We start from the raw sequence: 7,133 nt of genomic DNA, 5'->3' as shown, positions 1-7,133 counted from the left end.
GTCTCCCCATTCTCCAGTTCTTTCATTCTCTCCCAGTTCTCCCGGCATTGATACACACAGCGTGAATATGGGAAGTTGACTGGGGGAGCAGTGAAAAAATAGCATGAGAAGCACAAGAAAGCAGCTTCTGGATGCCCCTCGCAACAGGAGCAATATCCTCTAGCCATCTGAGCGGGGAACCGCAGCCACATTATTTATTTCAGGCCTGATTTGCTTTGGACAGTCAGAAAAACAGACCAGAAACTTGAGATTAACCAAGGCCAGGTGGGATTTTTAGCGAGCATGCAACACCTCCTTCCACAATGTCAGCGGGACAAGTAGAACAACAATCTAAGGCTGGCTTGCTGGGTACTGGTTTACAGCCACAATCCTTTCCCCTCAGATAAAAATCTATATAATGGCCTATTGCAGTCCAGTCTAACGATCTATTAACAATACCAGCACATTAACTGAGGTGACTGTCAGTGTGTTGGCTCTGCAAACCAGGCCTTAAACAATAGAGCCAATTTAACACAAAAGGCTAAGTTCTCCATCTGATGGCTGAACCACTGGCTCTGTGTGCATCCTACAAATTACCACAATCAAGATTTATATGGCTACCTGTGGGGCCAGTAGGCAGCAGCAGCTCTATCAGAGGAGCTAAAAACAAACTCCCCTTCCAGCCAAGCTAGTAGGAGCCGTGCTAAGCATGTTTCTGCTGGAATTGTTATTTGTATAGACCCATGCAATTCGATTTCTGTAAAAATGCACAGCAAGTTACTTGAGAATGGATAAAATTGTCAAAAGGGCCTAAATGACGAAGCAGCCTAAGCAACATTTCAAAAGTGAAAAGTCAGAAGTGATTTTAATGGGATGTAGGCTCTCGGATGCTTAAGTCATTTTTCAAAATGGGATGTAGGCTCCTAAGTCACGTAGATACTTTTTAAAAATTCACCTGAAATGTCTATTCTGAAAGAGAGAAAAACAAATCCCCTATTCGTTTCAGAATGGGAGAATTAGAACAGCATTAAACTTAGCTTAGTAACGGGATCTCACCCCACAACAGCCTGATCCCATAATCACTAAAATCAATGAGTCCTTTCATTGACTTCAATATCATTATATAATATGTGTAGAGCAGTTGCACCTAGAGAGCCCAATCAGAGAGCAGGGCCCCAATGTGGTAGGTAGTGTAAACACACATAACAAAAAGCTTACACTCTAAGTAATCTGTGGGTTAGGACCTTATACTGGATGTAGGTGCAGTCCAGAGGGGCAGAAGCAGGGCTCTGTGCTCGACTGACTCTATTTGGTAAGATGCTCCATGTGACTGACAACATCCACCAGTGTAACTCTGTGTGGCCATTAGGAAACCATCATCGATGTGAATTTACCCATAGGATTGCCAGCTTTCACAATGTGATCTCCAGTCTCAAAATATTCGGTTCTTTCCTGGGTGAAATCCTGCCTCCCCTGAAGTTGAAGGTAACATTACTGACTTCCAGAGAGCCAGGATTTCACCCCATCTTTGCTTATACAATGAACGTCCATTTCCAATGAGCAATGCACCTTAAGCAAGCTTCTTTCTATTTTAATTATATTGTCAACAGAATAAATATTCCCTAATAAATTCCCAGCCATTACAGAAGGTAACCGGAATGAGGGAGTGGACAAGAGCAGATTCCACTGTATGTCCCCTCTGGAGAATGCTTGGTGGATATAAATTCCCTGTGCAGCATTTAGATACTACAGGGATAGGCACTATTGAACACTTCAGACTGATTGATCGAACACAGAAGAGGCCCGAGACCATTATAGGGACTAAATCTGCAATAGTGCACACAGAAGCACACACTGATATCTATTTATTACATTCATTGTTCACCCTCCATTCACTGGGGAAGGACACTCTTCTTGGTATCTATCAAAGTACTTATATGGGCCTCATCATTGCAGTATCTGAACATCTCACAATCATTAATGGATTTTATCCTCACAACACCCTTGTGAGATATGGAAGTATAGACCCCATTTTACAGATGGGAACTAAACATTGGCCTGCTAAACCCAGGGTTGTGAGTTCAATCCTTGAGGGTGCCACTTAGGGATTTGGTGCAAAATCAGTACTTGGTCCTGCTAGTGAAGGCAGCAGGCTGGACTCAATGACCTTCCGGGGTTCCTTCCAGTTCTAGGAGATAGGAGATCTCCATATATTAAGGCACAGCATAGATTAAGTTAGTTTCCCACTATCACCAATGAAGTCTGTAGCTGAACCAGAAACTGAATCCAGATTTCCTGAGTCCCAGTCGAGTGCCATACCAGCTAGATCAGTACACTAACAATTATGAGTGAATTAGACATTACACAGATCATCAGATTCTGATAGTCTTATTATGTAAAAATTGTGCTTATTTCAAACAATGGTGAGAAAGATGGAACTGAGGCATCCATTGTGTCCATATAGTATCTTAATACAAAAAAAAAAAAAAACTATAATAATGCAACTGATTCTTCCAATAAAAAAAAAAAAATGGTAGCCACCTCTTAATGTAGAAATAAAGACAAGATACAGACAACAAGTTCCCCACAAGAAAAGGTGGAGAAGTCTAACTTGAGACAAGCAGGATAGAAAAATATCTTTAAACATCCTAGTGTGAGTTACAGGAGCTGTTTCATACAAAAAGAATAGAATAAAACAAGGTAAACTTTGTCATTCCTACCAATGACATTTTATTGCTCTCCCAAGCAATGTGGCAGAGAAAATAAATAGCTGTGTTTCTGTAACAAGCATGCTATAAATATTAAATCCCCAAAAGACTTAACCCTCAAAAGCATCTGAATCCAATTCTTCATCTTCACAGCTTTAATCTTCTTTCTTTGGAGGTTGACAGATCAAATGTACCCCAAAATAAAGGTCTTCTCTTTATAAAGGTATATAAAGCTTAATTGGACACAACACCAACACCTTAATATTTCCCTCAAAAAATGCTCATTAAACCACTGCAAGCTCTTTCTTACCAGGCTCAACAGCAAACAGGAGATATCAATACTTTGCTGCATTACTCTTGAAGCAAGTCTTTATTTTTCTTTGGCAGATAGAAACCTGCTGTCAGGAAAGTCTGACAGGGCTTCTATCATTAGGCTCCCACTGCGCTTGTTGTCCCTCTCAAAGGCACTTGTATCACTCTTCCATACACAATGAATCCTTTTCCTGTTCCTCTTTCCCAAAATTCTTGGGCTCTTCAGTTCCAACTCCATATGTGAAAAAGTGTTCTAGGACTATATCACCATGAATCTTACTGCTCAGGGATGCAGTCTAACTTGAGCAGTAAGCTAGTATGCTTATGTGTATACTGAACTGCTCTGTACACATAAAGCAGAAAGTACAGGTTAATAGAATTCAGAACTCTCTTCAGTGTTGTTTTCTGCCTTCAGGCCAACATCACCAATGATATAACTGGATTGAGATTCTCATCCTTTGTTCACTGTACACTGGCCAACCTGTTAAATAAACAGCCTAGCCCTGTAACCAAGATACAAATCTCACTGCTCCAGAACTCATTTTTAGTGTCTTAATTTGTTGGCCTAGCTACTTAAAGTGAGTGTTTTCTATCTCATAATAGCCTGTGACCATTGCTGAAATAGGAGATTCAACAGTAGTTAAGACTTACAAGTCTTTGGCAGCTAGATCTGACACCAAAATTTAGCCAGGACAGTCCGGTGCAGGGTAAAAGGTAACAATGGTCTAAAGCAGACAGAGGCTGCTTAGAAACAGGTCACTTTTGTAATACTGCTACTCGGTAGCATACAGATGCTCTGTCTCAGTCAGATAGGTCTGTTCCTCCTCGTCACACTTCCAGCAGTGAAACAAAGCATTATGGATAAGCAGCACTCTATGAACAATAAACGGAAAACAGGGAGGAAGCAGTACTCAAGTTCTACAGAGGGGCCGCTTGCATCTGTGCATGCGCGCGCACGCACACACCCCATCTTGTGGCAACAGTGAAAGAGGGAACTCAGAGTAAATTGTCAGGAGATTCCCAGAATAATTTTTCTCCATTCTGCACTGCTGAACCAGAAGACTTACCAACATAGCCCAGAATGTGCCTGGCGCTTTATGGGTACACAGATAGGGGAGGCTTCATGGAGCCTTTCCCCAAACCCCACTTCTGTCAAGCACAATTCCTTGTGTTCATTACAGATGAAGGACCTGCACTGATATTTCCTCACACTGATGGAAGTTGTCTGGATGGACTGATAAATAAACAAACTAAAGATGCCTCTTGCTCAGACTTTTTTCTTTGCTTGTTTTTCCAGTTGTGACTGAGTGAATGTTTCATTGTTCTATTTATTGTTGCTCCATTGGGGATATTCTTTAAACGTCTTTCAACCTGTCACTTAAAATCTAAAAAACATACCTGTAGCTGCGGCTGCTTCAAGCAAATCTGGAGCCTCTAGAAAAGCACTTTATAAGACCCAAGACCACCTTCCTCCCCATACCCAATCCCTACCATCATACCAGCTTCAAATTGCTCTGCTAGCTGAGGAGACCATGCAGAGATGGAGGTGTGGTTAATAGAGAATGTGTTCTGAACTGTCATGTGCACTAGGGCAGAATCAAGGGAACTAGTGGATGGAGCAGGGGATCCTGTGAGGTGCCACACCCAGGGTCATTATGAAGGGGGAGATATCCTGCTTCCCCAGGAGCTTCAGATTATCACCCGAGCCCTCACACAGGACAAAGTGGTTAATGTTCCATTCCTCATGACACTGGAACACGAGCAGCAAACACCGCATGACTATTTCAACCTCACGGGAAGAACCGCAGGCGTTAGTAAATACTGACCTCTAAGAGTCCTGTGTCAGATATTAGCCTTTCAGAACCCTGACCCATGTCAGGTGCATTGGGCTGCAGGGGGAAAAAACAGTCTCTTAGGCGCATTCATGTGTGGCACACCATTATGACGAAGCTAGACTCGGGGGGGGGGGGGGAAGGGCGGAGGTACCTTGCAACTGAGGTTTGGCAGCACAGTCTAAGCCAGTCCCTGGCCATTGCACTCTTGTGCCCCCGCAATAACTCTATTTAGATAATGTTATAAACAAAATCTGCAATTACTCAAATTGGGAACAGCCAACCATTGTATTACATTAAGTACTTATCATCTACTTTATTAACTACACATAGCAACTATCTACAAGCAGCGGTACATTGTGGTAATGCAGCTCAAGATAACTATCACCTATTCTCCAGCTCTGATACATACATGAATGACATTGAGCCAACCCCAACTCCTCTTCCACAGGCCCTAACCATGGCACTGTTTATTTTAATATGAACAAAAGCTAAAAACAGCTGTGTGGGCATTGTGGCTGGGACTGGAACTTGGGCTCTGAAGCCTAGGGATGCCCTTAGGCACCTCTAATGGGTCATACACAAGGACTGAATCAGGGACCAACAACATAGAAGCATGAGCCTCTGGTGTTTGAACCAAAGGACTAATGCAGTAACCTCGGACGACCAAGACCCACCCTGTGTTACATACTCCATGACCATGGAGCTGAGGATGGCTGTTGCTTTAAAAAGTTAAGCTTCAACAGGAAACTGCAGGGCCACACTTTCTGCTACCATGCAACGCTTTCCTTCTCTGGATGCTTACATACAGAGACAGGAACCATTTGCAGAGACTGCAGACAGGCATCTCAGCATCAGTATTGTGTTTACTTTATAAATAAGTTCTTAATGTTGATTAAGTTATACTAAAACTTATCTCAGTCATCAGCGAAATATCTTTATATGTTTATTTATTTTCTAATGGAGATAGCCCCAGACATCTGAGTATGGGATCTTCTTGCTGTTACTGTTGTAATTATTTAACTCAAGCTGCAGTTGGGTTTATACAGAATGGGAAAAATTCACCTCTGTCATATCTCCACTGGCTACAAGTAGTTACACCAGAGATAAAATTGTCCTGTTTCATTGATTAAAAACTACAATACAGGTTAACCATAGGAAGGAAAGAAAAAGAAAAATCACTGCCACTGTAAATAATAATGAAGTCTGATTCTATGTGTGATGCTGGCAGACCAGGTACCAGCTCATGCCAAGATCCCCATGTTTCAGTTAGGTACTGACAAATATATCACTAGAATCCGTCTGACATACCAGTGTGTTAGGATTGTTAATACAGGTATTAGAATTATAAGAATGTTTTAGTATTTAAAATGTATGTAATGCTTATAAGTTGCTTTATTTCACTTAAAACGTCTGTATCACATATTATAAGGCAATATTTGAACATTAGCACCGTAAAGGCACGTTTACACGACACTAAGGGTATGTCTTCACTACCCGCCGATCCGACGGGTAGCAATCGGTCTATCGGGGATCGACTTACCGCGTCTGGTGAGGACGCGGTAAAATCGATCCCTGATCGCTCTGCCGTCGACTCCGGAAATCCACCTCGGCAAGAGGCGGCAGCGGAGTCGGCGGCAGCGGTCGACTTTCCCCCGTCCTCACCGCCAGGTAAGCCGACCTAAAATACGCAACTTCAGCTACGGTATTCACGTAGCTGAAGTTGCGTATCTTAGGTCGGAACCCCGCTGTAGTGTAGACCTAGCCTAAGTTACATCGACTTACAGCCACCACAGTAATTAAGCTGCTTTTGCATGTCCACACTATGCTCCTTGTACCGGCGGTATTCATCCTCACCTGGAGCGCTTGCACCAATTTAACAGTCAGTGCGGGGCATTGTGGGACACCTTCAGAAAGGCAGCGGCAGTCAATGTAAGCAACACAGAGTCTACATTAACACTGCATCGCTCTAACTACATGGACTTAAGCACTACGCCTCTCACAGTGTTGTGGGCGAGTTACATCAGTGGGAGCTGCATTTTAGTGTAGACACTTACACCATTAGGTCAATGTAAGCTGCCTTACACCAACTATTGAGAATAGGTTTATGTTAAATACCACTTCCTTTCTGCCCCCACATATAAGAATGAATGTGATGTCAGCACATAGATAGGCTAGGTGAAATGTGTTGGGCTCAATTAAAAACTGGCTAACTGATAGATCTTGAAATGTAACTGTAAACAGCAGGGCCGGCTCCAGGGTTTTGGCCGCCCCAAGCAGCCAAAAAAAAAAAAAAAAAGCG

This window comes from Terrapene carolina, unplaced genomic scaffold (genome assembly GCF_002925995.2).
Source record: "Terrapene carolina triunguis isolate 2854851 unplaced genomic scaffold, T_m_triunguis-2.0 Scaffold113, whole genome shotgun sequence".
NCBI lineage: Eukaryota > Metazoa > Chordata > Testudines > Emydidae > Terrapene > Terrapene triunguis.
This window is presented reverse-complemented; position numbering follows the sequence as displayed.